This window comes from Lissotriton helveticus, chromosome 11 (assembly GCF_964261635.1).
Source record: "Lissotriton helveticus chromosome 11, aLisHel1.1, whole genome shotgun sequence".
Classification (NCBI taxonomy): domain Eukaryota; kingdom Metazoa; phylum Chordata; class Amphibia; order Caudata; family Salamandridae; genus Lissotriton; species Lissotriton helveticus.
Genome location: NC_136072.1, coordinates 563,504,815 through 563,518,466, shown reverse-complemented (window position 1 = coordinate 563,518,466; position 13,652 = coordinate 563,504,815).

The window sequence follows — 13,652 nt, the reverse complement described above, 5'->3', positions numbered from 1 at the left end:
CTGATTGGCCCTGATGAGAATCCTGAGAACAATAAGGATTCGAAACGCGTAGGCCTTTTGGTCTGCTGGTTGCGTCTTGGTGTTTATTTGTTTTGCATGTTGATTCGCGTCTTTAGACTTTATTTTGATTACTAATCCTTCAATCTTATGATTCAATTGCATTGTTTATAGTGTATTGCTTAGAAAATTAGGAAAGTTTTTGATCTCTGTAGCAGACCGCGTACTTCACCAACTGGTGTAATTCCCCTCCAGATTGTGTGGCGTACATTGTGTGAGTGTTTGAATGTAAGCTGTTTTGATTGTGATATGTTTGAAGAATTATGAGTGAGGGTATGCCTGAGGTTTTATCTCACTTCTGTGTCCTGACTTTTTATTGATGTCATACAATATCGTTTTGAACTGCAGCATTAATTAAAAAATTGTGAACAATTAAAATATTTCAGAATAAATAGCTATTCGTTAGCAAATACATGTATTGAACTGTGGTCTTTACATTGTTAATCAACCCTGTTTTTGAAATCAAGCATCAGTATTGGCATTTCTCTTTTGTTGTTTAGTAACAATGTAGTGGCACTCGTGAAAAGTAGTCTGCTGGGTTTTGGTATTTTCCCTTATTTCTGCACAATCTCATAGTCATATTCTTGTAGTATTAACCCTCACCTCTCAATGCAAGGGGGCATCCGGGCCTTCCGGTTTCTGAAAATTGTCATAATCCTTGGTGGTCTATGACAACAGTGTATTGCAGTGGCGGCTGGTGACATTGGAAAGTGGTAGGGCGCAAAAGCGGACGATGTGTACTGCATCACGGGGCTAGAGAGCATGAATGTCAAAAGGGGAGTTTAGAGGGGTTCTCACTCGAGAAAACTCCGAAAAATAGAGTGGGAATATCATGCACCCCAAAGCCAATCTGAAGACTACAAAAAAATGGTGACAGTATTGACCCAAAACATGCAAACGCAGGAAAAACAATCCGTAGTTTACAGAACTAAAACTGCCCAGCTACTGTAGTGTGCAAACTCCACAGCACAACAAGCTATGTTACCTGCACAGGGCAAACAATGCTGTCTTGTCTGTCCACTCTCTGCAATGCACATGCCCGACACCCTCCCCTCCCGGTCTTGCAATGTCGACATTCACAATGACACAGCTACTCCAATCTGTAACTTCACAATGGACCTGAGAAAATAGCGCCCTGTATCTCATTCATTCACCCATTGTCAATGTATATGCCTGCCCTACAAACCCAAAGACAGACCCCACACCTTAAATCACCGAACCTCCCCTTGTGCCGTCCTTGGAACCTGCAAGGGGTGGGCTGCATGAGTTGGCCAGTGCCAGGTCAAAGGAGGAGAAGAAGGAAGTACAGTGACGAGCTTCAGCCCCACTCCCAAGGCAGCACCGAAGCCAGACCCCATCCAATCCGCCATCAAGCCGAACCAACACTACACAACATACCGAACACAATACACCTGAAACAAGGAACCAGGGCTGAAATCGTAAGAAATATTGGGTCAGTATTGCAACCCCAACCCCGTATATCTCGCAACCATCACAGAGAGCTCAGAACATTCACCATGTGAGGCCTCATGCACGCAGGGGTAGCGCTCTGAAACCTGCCATCTTGAGGCACAACCGGGACCACTTCACCCAGTGCTGATCCGCCAATCACTACCTTTCAATGCTGTAAGCAGGTATTAAACAATATCTTTGATACAGGGTGGGGGAGTGTTATAATGCGCGGCTGTCCACCACCAAACAGGGCATTCATAAAATAGAGCGGGCCCGGCCTTTTATCTGTGTTGGCCGTGTGATGTGAGCACAGTCACACACGTCTGTATATATTTGACATCTCGAGCGAGTGATATGGCTGCACCTCACTAATCATTGGGACCTAGTACCTGTGCTCGGGACGCGTCTCGTCCTGTCCGAAAGTGGTACGCCCCTCATGGTAATAGATGCTCTCGTGCCGGCTATTCACAGAGATGGTAGCGTTTTCTTAAATTCCTCCTTTCCCTCATGCTGTGCGCTCCATGGCTGCAGGTGCAGCCTTTCTTTCTTTTCCCAACTGCAACTGGTGCCTGTAGCCCTGTAGGTCATGATGCGCACCATAAACAGTCAGCTAACATGGAAGAAGAGCTAAACTAGTGAACTCAATAACCCACGCCCCCAGCAGCTTCCATTAGCCAATGAAAAAGCCGCCTAAATGTGCAATTATTGCCACCCACTGAACTGTGTTGCTGTCTGCCAGCCCCACCCCTTCCCCTTAATTTGTATGAGGCTCTGCTGACCTCGCCCAGGGCCACGTCAGAAGCGCCCCATCAGCAGCATATTCACTGCTCCTTAGTTTAGCCACTCCCATCAGGCTGATTTCACTCTCCTTGCTTGTGCCTTGAGGGCGAGGAAGATTCAGCGCCCAGCTCAGCACATGCATAGGAGAGGACTCTCGTCCAAGGGTAAAAAACAACGCCGATATTAAAAATATATACTTTCAGTTTCTTAGGGTTGAGCATGCCATGATTTAAAGATGGAAAGCTGGCAAGCTGCTCCAATCCATGCGGTGTTAATTTTCTTCCTTCTCCACTCCGAAACTGGGAGGGCAGCGCCCCGTATGCCATTTAATACCAGCCACCACTGGTGTATTGTTTGCCATCAGGGAATACATGAAAATGTTTACAGGCCCCAACTGCAGCCAGACTCTCCTTCTCTGGTTGAGAGTAAGGCACGTCTGTCTCAGACAGGCTCCGACTGACATAGGCCACAATGTGTCTCTGAGCACGCAGATGGCCATTGTGTTGAGCAAGGATTTCCCCTAGCCCCACCAGGCTTGCATCAACCGTTATTTTGGTATGTAACTTGGGGATGAAGTAGGTCAATTGACTCGCATTCTCAATCACATGATTAATGTCTCTAAAACATCTGCTGCATTCTTGAAACCAATGAAACAATAAATTTTGCTTTGTCAAGTCTCCTACTGGAGCATTCACTGTAGCAAAGTTGTGAATGTATCTCGAGCGGTAACTGATCATGCCTAGGAATGAGCGCAGCATGGTAACATCTTTTGGGGAAAAGTGGATGACACTGCTTTCACCTTGTCTGCGTCTAGAGTCCTTCCCTGTTAGAAATGGGGATCTCTAGTTGGGAATGGTTTGCACCTTTGTCCAAGTAGGGGCTTTTCTTGCTAGTCAGGGGAAAGGGGGATACACTTCTAAAACAGCCCCTGCTCACCCCCTTGGTAGCTGGGCACGAGCCGACAGGCTTATCTAAGAGACAGTGAGTAAAGCATGTGTACACACACTAGAGTAATACAGTGAAAACACTACAATTGGACACCACACCAGTTTAGAAAATATAAGTAATATTTATATAAACCAAACAAGACCAAAACAACAAAAATCCAACTTACAATAATAAAAATATGAATTTTAGAATGTAAAAACAGTTTTGTCCATAGCAAACTATAGAAGCAACACTTTCAACACAAAGTTCCTTGGCTACATAAAAATCATGAACAAAAACAGCTGCAGGAAAGGTGAAGCATCGGTTCTTTACGCCCAGGAGGTGATGTGTCGGTTACTTACTGAAGGGGAGGTGATGCATCGGTTTCTTACTGTGCGGGGAGGTGATGCGTTGGTTTATTACTGCGGCCCCAGTGTCCTTGAAAAAGTGGAGCCCGGTGTGATGCGTGAGGATTGGGGATGCATCGGTTCTCCATGCGGCAGCGGCGGCAACGGTGATGCTTTGGTCTCTCCAGCCTTGGACCCACAATGCATTGGTTCTTGCAGCCTCACAGTAGGACTTTGTCAGAATCGGTGGGGTGATCTCGGACTTCGGGGATTGGTGCACTGGATTCAGTGTGCCGCAATTTCTCCGGCCGCGGGCAGGTGATGTGTTGGTTACTTCAGCAGCACATCTGCGATGCAGCAGAAATGGGTGCAGATTTATTTATTATTTTATATTTATTTTATTTATGACGTTTTATAGAGCGCAAACATGACCAGAGCACTTTACATTTAGGATTGTTGAGTTAAAAGTTACATCAGTTACAAGAGCATAGTAAGGTACAGTACACAATAACAATGTTGCGAGAATTCGTAGGAGGGAGGGGAGGAAGGAGTCATAGCAGGGAGACGAGGAAGAACTTTGCCCAATGTCGGCTGGGTAGGAGACAGTGGAGGGGGAAACCAGGGACAATCTCTTCAATAGCTGTCTAGCAGCTCCATCGGGCATCAGCCATGTTGCTCAGGTCTCAGCGTTCAAGAAAAACAGTTTTGAGTTGATTTGATTTGAAAAGCTTTATACAGCACTGACTAGACCCGGAGGCATCAGAGCGCTCTACCAGAGGATCTTTGCATTACAAGGTACATCTAAAAACTTTTGTATAGCGCAGGCTAGACCCGGAGGTATCAGAGCGCTTTACCAGAGGATTGTTGCGTTACAAGTTACCTCAGTTTAAATAGCGTAGTAAGGTGCAGTAAACAAAAATGAAGTTGCGAGAATTCATAGGAAAGGAGGGGAGGAAGGAGCCATAGCAGGGAGACGAGGAACAACTGTGCCCAATGTCCGGCTGCGTAGGTGATGGTCGAGGGGGAAATCAGGGCCAAACTCCTCCATAGCTGTCTAGCAGCTCCACCGGGCATCAGCCATGTTGCTCAGGGCTCAGCGTTCAGGAAAACAGTTTTGAATAGATACATAGGCTACAGTAGCATAGTCAAGTAGTGGAGGAGCATATCCCCACTGGAGGATAGAGGTAAAAGAAGGGGGGAGTATAAAGCAATCCAGAGAAGGAGCTGGGGCTGCCATTTAGGCTTCTGAGGAAATGAAGGCAGAGGTGGCCGCCATATTAAGGTCAAGCACATCAAGTCCAGGCCTCTAGAGGTCCCTGTGTAGGCGTTGATGGGGTAGTTGGTCTCGGCCACGCTGAAACCCTGCTCATGGGAAGCAGCAGACAGCTCAGACCCCCTGGATGCCATTTAGAAGCCGAGGTGTGAGGTAAAATGGGTGGTACTTCCTCTTTCTCTGGAAGACGAGGTCAAATTACGGAGGTTCTGCATGAGGGTGAACAACGACTCCCCAAGTCCTCCACTGAGTATTCCTTTGCCAGGAACAGAGAAACTAAGCTGCATTGCATTTCTCGTTGTTACCTCTCTTTTCCAGCTCCCAACAGCAGGAACAACCTCCAGAGGCCCAACTCAGCAATAGGCATCTCTTGGCAGGTCAGAATTCCCAGCAAGGAAGTTCAGGAGATCTGGTGGTAAAGTATTGGTGTCCTTGAGACTTAAGAACAAGAGGCAAGCTCTACTTCAAGCCCTTGGGGATCTTCTTCATGCAGGATACACAGCACACATCAAAGTCTGTATCCTCTCCTTGTCATAAACAGCCACTGCAGGCCAACCCCAGGCTTTATTTACAACAAGGGGTGGTGATGGACAGAGTCTCTGAATTAAGCAGAGTACTCTCACCCAGTCAAGAGATCAGGGCTAGATCCAACACCGTTTTTTAGCTCATTGCACCATCCCAGTTTCAGAACCTGGCTGTATGCAAATTAGTCTGTCCCTGGCCCAGTGCATCATGGGAACAGGGCAGACCAGACTACAACAGCCAATTCTTACACTGGGAAGGAAACAAGCTTCCGGGGACCGGTTTCTGCCATTTCAGGCGTCTTCGGCCCGGCTTGCTTGAATCCTGATGGTGCAATGAGCAAGGGACTCACATCTGAGTATACCCTTCCACGCTTAGGGTGGACAAAATTATTTACAACAAGGGGTGGTGATGGACAGAGTCTCTGAATTAAGCAGAGTACTCTCACCCAGTCAAGAGATCAGGGCTAGATCCAACACCGTTTTTTAGCTCATTGCACCATCCCAGTTTCAGAACCTGGCTGTATGCAAATTAGTCTGTCCCTGGCCCAGTGCATCATGGGAACAGGGCAGACCAGACTACAACAGCCAATTCTTACACTGGGAAGGAAACAAGCTTCCGGGGACCGGTTTCTGCCATTTCAGGCGTCTTCGGCCCGGCTTGCTTGAATCCTGATGGTGCAATGAGCAAGGGACTCACATCTGAGTATACCCTTCCACGCTTAGGGTGGACAAAATTATTTACAACAAGGGGTGGTGATGGACAGAGTCTCTGAATTAAGCAGAGTACTCTCACCCAGTCAAGAGATCAGGGCTAGATCCAACACCGTTTTTTAGCTCATTGCACCATCCCAGTTTCAGAACCTGGCTGTATGCAAATTAGTCTGTCCCTGGCCCAGTGCATCATGGGAACAGGGCCGACCAGACTACAACAGCCAATTCTTACACTGGGAAGGAAACAAGCTTCCGGGGACCGGTTTCTGCCATTTCAGGCGTCTTCGGCCCGGCTTGCTTGAATCCTGATGGTGCAATGAGCAAGGGACTCACATCTGAGTATACCCTTCCACGCTTAGGGTGGACAAAATTATTTACAACAAGGGGTGGTGATGGACAGAGTCTCTGAATTAAGCAGAGTACTCTCACCCAGTCAAGAGATCAGGGCTAGATCCAACACCGTTTTTTAGCTCATTGCACCATCCCAGTTTCAGAACCTGGCTGTATGCAAATTAGTCTGTCCCTGGCCCAGTGCATCATGGGAACAGGGCAGACCAGACTACAACAGCCAATTCTTACACTGGGAAGGAAACAAGCTTCCGGGGACCGGTTTCTGCCATTTCAGGCGTCTTCGGCCCGGCTTGCTTGAATCCTGATGGTGCAATGAGCAAGGGACTCACATCTGAGTATACCCTTCCACGCTTAGGGTGGACAAAATTATTTACAACAAGGGGTGGTGATGGACAGAGTCTCTGAATTAAGCAGAGTACTCTCACCCAGTCAAGAGATCAGGGCTAGATCCAACACCGTTTTTTAGCTCATTGCACCATCCCAGTTTCAGAACCTGGCTGTATGCAAATTAGTCTGTCCCTGGCCCAGTGCATCATGGGAACAGGGCAGACCAGACTACAACAGCCAATTCTTACACTGGGAAGGAAACAAGCTTCCGGGGACCGGTTTCTGCCATTTCAGGCGTCTTCGGCCCGGCTTGCTTGAATCCTGATGGTGCAATGAGCAAGGGACTCACATCTGAGTATACCCTTCCACGCTTAGGGTGGACAAAATTATTTACAACAAGGGGTGGTGAGGGACAGAGTCTCTGAATTAAGCAGAATACTCTCACCCAGTCAAGAGATCAGGGCTAGATCCAACACCGTTTTTTAGCTCATTGCACCATCCCAGTTTCAGAACCTGGCTGTATGCAAATTAGTCTGTTCCTGTCCCAGTGCATGATGGGAACAGGGCAAACCAAACTACACAAGCCAATTCTTACACTGGGAAGGAAACAAGCTTCCGGGGACCGGTTTCTGGCATTACAGCCGTCTTCGGCCCGGCTTGCTTGAATCCTGATGGTGCAATGAGCAAGGGACTCATGTCTGAGTGAAGACGGCTGTAATGCCAGAAACCGGTCCCCGGAAGCTTGTTTCCTTCCCAGTGTAAGAATTGGCTTGTGTAGTTTGGTCTGCCCTGTTCCCATGATGCACTGGGCCAGGGACAGACTAATTTGCATATAGCCAGGTTCTGAACTGGGATGGTGCAGTGAGCTAAAAAACGGTGATGGATCAAGCCCTGATCTGTTGACTGGGTAGGAGTGTTCTGATTAACTCCGATACTCTGTCCATCACCACCCCCTTTTTGTAATTATTTTGGCCAACCCCAGGCAGCACACAGCAAAGGGGCAGTGCTTCTCCTTCAGCTTTCCCAGCTCTACTCCTTGGCAGAGGTTTTTCTTGAGTCCACAAGTATTCTAAAGTTCTGGGGTTTGGTCTCCAATATTTATATTCCATTTCTCTTTGTTCTCTGGTGGCAGAGAGGCTCTGTGCTCAGTCAAAACCAGTTCTGTCCTCTCTGGTCCAGCTTCACAGCAGGAGGTGGAGACAGATTTGTGTAAGGCAGACCAGGCCTATTCAGGTGCAAGGAAATCTTCTCTCCCTACTATAAATGCAGGCCAGGTCTATCCAGGCCAGCCCTGACTCATTCAGGAATGGCAGGACATACCTCAACCCCCCCCCCCCCCAGTGATGGTCTACTGTGAATGGACATTCCCAGCCCCTGCCACTCCAAAGCCAGACAGTCAATCCACAAACCAGTAGATGCACACAGGATGGCTAAGCAAGAAAATACCCAATTTCTAAAAGGGGTATTTTTAAACACACAATATAAAAAACTTTTATACTAAAAGATGCATTTTTATATTTTGAGTTCAGGCATACTAAACTTCATCTTTCTATCTTGTTCCAATTGGAAGTTATACATATAAGATGTTATAAATAAACTCCAATTTTATCCTATGGGACACATAGCCTTTCAATAGTAAAAAACGAAATACACTGCATTTCACTATTAGGACATATCACGCACATCAGTACATGTCCTACCTTTCACATACACTGCACCCTGCCCATAAGGGTGCCTTGAGCCTACCTTAGGGGTGACTCATGAAAGAAAAGGGATGGTTAGAGCCTGGCAAGTGGGTGCACTTGCGAGGTCGACATAGCAATGCCAGACTGCACACAGACACTGCAGTTTCAGGTCTGAGACCCCTTTTAAAGGCTGCTTATGTGGGTGACACAATTTGCTGCAGACCAACTAGCAGCATTTGACTTACAGGCCCTGGGCACACACAGTGCATTGTACTAGGGATTTAGTAGTAAATCAAATAAGCCAATCATGGAAACACCAATCCATAATAACAATTTACACAGAGAGCATGTGCACTTTAGCAATGATCAGCTGTCGGAAATTGCCCAGAGTCCTAAAACCAACAAAAACAGGAGGACAAAAAACAAACAGCCTGGGGCTAAATCCACTGAAAATGCCAGGTCTAATATTCCCCCATCAGAAAATGTGTGTCCAAAGAACTTGAGTTTGGTTTAGTGAAACTCACACTGTGCAGCATTCAGAGTGAGACCTGTATCAGCAGGTAACTGGTATACTTGGCTAAGGGCATTGTCATCATCTTTTTGTGTTCTCCCCAAAACAGTGTCATCACTGTAATTGGAAGCATTAGTGACAGTTTGAATTACTCAACGAAACACATTTTGAAATATCTCAGCAGCTGGATACACTCCAAATCTCAGGGGCATATGTACAAGCCCCTATCGCCACAGGAAAATCACTTTTTCTGACATTCCTGTGGCGATAGGGCCTCGACTTATTTACAAGGCAGTGTTAAGCTACTTAACGTGGCTTAACCGCATGCGTGCGGGCGGAATTCCGCTCGCACGCTGAGTTTTTAAAAAACGCACTTTACATGACGAGCTGGGCTCGTCATGAGCGTGCGAGGAGGCTACCTCATGACGAGCCCAGCTCGTCATGAGCGTGGAAGGGGTTAACGCTGCCTTGTAAATAAGGCCCCCTTTCACGCAATGCTTAGCGTGAAAGGGGTGGGCAATGGGTGTTGTGGTGGGCGTTCCACTGCAACACCCATTGATTTTGACGCTGCCCCCTATTTACAAGGTTGCCGTAAATAGGAGACAGCACCAAAATTAAGAACACTGAAAACCTGGTCTTAATTTGGCGAAAACAACCTTTACAGACTTGCCCAATGGCTGGGCATTCACCTACATGGGTAAATGAAAATCCTCATCGAACACATTGCTTTCACTTCTTTAATGATGTCTACTTATGTGAACCTTGTTGTTGCTTGTGCTTGCTGTTCACAGTCAAGGCTGATTCATTGTGAGCAGGTTCTGCTTCCATGTCAGCAACTTGTCGGTGTGCTCATTCTTACGCTCTCGCAGCCATCACATTTCTTTCAAACTGTGTGTTTCTCTCAACATGCAGCTTCTAAATGAATCTGACGGGAACCCCTTGATGATTCCGAGGCGCATGGCTTTTTCATCAGTGAAGTGACAGAATTTGAAATGTTTAATAAGTGATTCAAGCCTTTGGACAAACTCGTCCCATGTTTCACCAACCTGTTTTCATGCTTGACTGAAGATATACCTTTCATAATCGACATATGACATTGGATAGAATTTGGCCTTTAAGGTTTCCTTTACCTTTTGGAATGATTTTATATCAGTGTGCAAAACTTTCTTTAACACTTCTTTACTCCATCACTTGTATGGTTTTTCAACTATTTGATGATCTTCTTGTCATCTTATTCTAGTGCATCCATGAAGTCATTGAAGTTTCAATCCACGCAGTCCATGTAGCACCGATATTCCGCTTCTTGGATGTGTCGAAAGGTGGTGACGGCTTCAGGAACATGGCTGTGTTGTATTTTGTGCTCTCTTTCCCTGCCATTGGACGCATGTGTTGATCAGACAGCTTCCGCTATATTTGGCAGCCTCTGCAACTCCTGCAAGCACAACCCATGTGCTTGAATTTGCATTACCATGCAAGATCTGCGGTCATAGACTGCTTCACTTGTCTTTGACAATACATTTTCTGTTTGTCGTACCTGGTTGTCGCCTCTATTATCTTTCTGCTATGTTTGAGTAATTGCTCTGTATTCAGGGAGTAGCACAATGTTTCAGTTGACCAGTTCACTGGCAGTTTTGGTGGGCGTTTTGAATAAGGTCCTCTGCAGGGCATTTGATCTCTTCTGTAACCGTGTACGGGGTGGAGCGGGGCTTTGACTCCACATGTGCTGGTCACAGACTGCTCTGCGTTGATATTGGGCTACGCGGCATGCATGGGCATCTTGCCATTTTGTTGCAAACTCTCTGGAAGAACAGCTTTGTTTTCTTCAGGGCACGTATCCAATTCTCGTCACCAGATCTAGCATCTTCCCCAGCCCTGGAGCATGCAGATGAATTATACCAAACGGGAGCTGCGGTTAAGCATTACTTTATTCTTCAGCAAACAATCACACACGATGCATTACAGCATACTTTTGAATTACCACACCTTTTGCACCTCCCAACGTATCACACAGTTCCCGTTTAAAGTCCATCCAGAACCACTAGTGTCCTAGCGCGTACAGCATCAATACTCTACAAACAAGTGCAGCTTAGAGAGAAGGTCTGCAAACTTCAAATAAATACACACTTAGCTCAGAGGCAGCAGCCGACCAGGTTTCAGTTACACAGAAAGAGCTAGCACACTGTGGGCATCAGACGTTCAATCAATTCACACAAATCAGACATATCCAGCATAGACAACAGCAAGTCTCCTGCAGAAAAGCAGAATAGGTAAATAATGTAGACGTCTGTTCAAGCTTGTTTTATGTACTGAGCTGGTATCACATGGAGAACAGTAGGACAAGCTTGCCTCACACACAAAGAACATGACAGACTTTGGCAATCAGGAGGAAGCATAGAAAATACGTGCAAGAATAAAAAGTACAAAGAAAACCGGCAGTTTTCTTGTTTCCTGGTATCCTGTTGCTGTCCACAATATGATGTGCAGTGATTTCATTACTTCTGTTTCAACAGGGCAACAAGAGCCACACCTAGATTGTTAACCCTTTCCATGCTCATGACGGAACGGTTCCGTCATGAGCGTCGGTTGGCCTGTGCTCATGACGGAACCGTTCCGGCATGAGCCCGTTGGCTCATTAGAACGTTCAGCACAGCGCAAACATTTGCGCCGCGCTGAAGCGGTTAATTATACTTGGGGCCTGATTACGAGTTGCTCCTAATATTCCAACCTATGTGTTAACCCCTGTTTGTTCTGGGGTTCTAATTATGAGTTTGAAGGTATTTAGTGCATTCGATAATTATTGGATATGTTAACTATTTTAACCTTCATTAAGTTCTGGCAGGCCAAATCTGTCAAAATGTAACAGGGAATATATACGGCATTTACCATATCATACTGATTTTGGTGCATTAAACACCAATATCCACATAAGCTAGTGATAGGTGTCATTTATCGCACCTGATAAATAATGTATCCTATGGTATTTTTATTTATCAGGGACAATAAATAACACCTCAACTCCTACTCCAGCCCCAGCTCTTTGTTAAAAGTCTGTTTCAGAAGGCTCAAGCAACAGACAAATGATAAACAACTGATAAACATCTTAAATTAAGGGAAGCATTATTTGGGGAAAAGGCAGAGAATGGTAGAGGCTTGTGACTTATGAACACATTGCTTATTCTTCTTGAAATACCAAATCATTACTTTGCCACCACTGCTTCCAAAGCTTCATTATACTATATGTATTTTAAAAAAGACCTTTTACTGGAATTTGGTTGCAAAACATTAACACATACTAATCTGGTTTGGTACTTGGAAGGGCATTCTAAACGGATCACTGACAGAATATCGAGGAGAAGAATATTGAGCTGCCACAATATCAAGGTAAAAATATCGAGTAACAGAATATCGACTTCCTATCTACAAACAGGTAAGTACAAACATATTGAATCCTAAATATCGTTGTTAATAATATAGGGGTCTATTAGGATGGAGGATGGCCACCGACGGACCGGCGGCGGACATCCGCCTGCGATCGCAACCCGGAAAACCGCTGGTCCCATTAGCGTGGCGGTGATGACTGCGGCAGTGAGATTTTCCGCCAGCCACTTTTCCGCCGGTACCAGTCTGCACGCCTGCCTTGTGGGCGGAACTGGACTGCTACAATGGTGCCCGTGCAGGGCCAGGCTCCGCCGGCTTGATTATGATGCCGGGGGAAGGAAAAAGGCTTGGATCCTGTCACTGACTGGCCTGGACCACTCAAATTCAATAAACAACAACAATGGCCAGACAGGTTTGATTTCATACGTTACCACACCTAGTATACAAATTACTAGATTGAACGACTATTTAATTTAGTCATTTTTACTTTATAAAAACTTTTTGAGAGTTATTTCGTATGTTGAAGAGAAAGAGAAAACACACAATTATTGACAAATACAAACATTAAAAAAATATTCAAAAAAGTGTGATACATAATATACAAAATACATGTGACAAATTACTGTACATATCAAATAGACAACTATACACTGCCTCAAATTACTTCATTGTGAGGCGCCAGTCCTTCATATTATATATATATACAGAGACAAGCGGACATTGAATTTAATGCGAAAGCCTGCTTGTCTAAAAGAGCCAGAGACTGTTCTAATCAATGGGGTCAGTTTCTAGGGGAAGTGAACTTGGTGAATTTTTGTTGTTGCCCTAGATGTGCCCCTTCTTTTTGTCTCGGGCTCAAAGTCAACTCGTTTCGAACCACTGTGTTATTTACCGGTTCTCCTTAGGACACGGACTGGGAGTGGCTGTCACTTTTGAAAACTTTGCCAGCCACCGAAATCGAGAAATTTGTCAAAACAACTGTGGCAATTCTTAATGTGTTGGCAAAATAGGAGGCGGGAAGGGACGCCGTACTTTACTTCAGCACTCGGTTTTCTTTTAACACTGTGTTGGTGACTGGTTCCCCGGAGATGCTTATCGTGGATACGTGCCGCCGCAACTGCGTGCTATGTCTCCCTGTTTTTTTCGGGCCGCAATACTTTTATCTTGGTTGAAAGAGGGACTATTCTCTCCTATCCGCCGCTCTCCGTTTCCTCACACAGAACGTCATCAAAAAAACAAAAAAATCAAACCCACATTACAAAAATAATACATACTTTTTATACATATACTAACATTCAAAACACAAAAAGATCGATATTATTAACAACG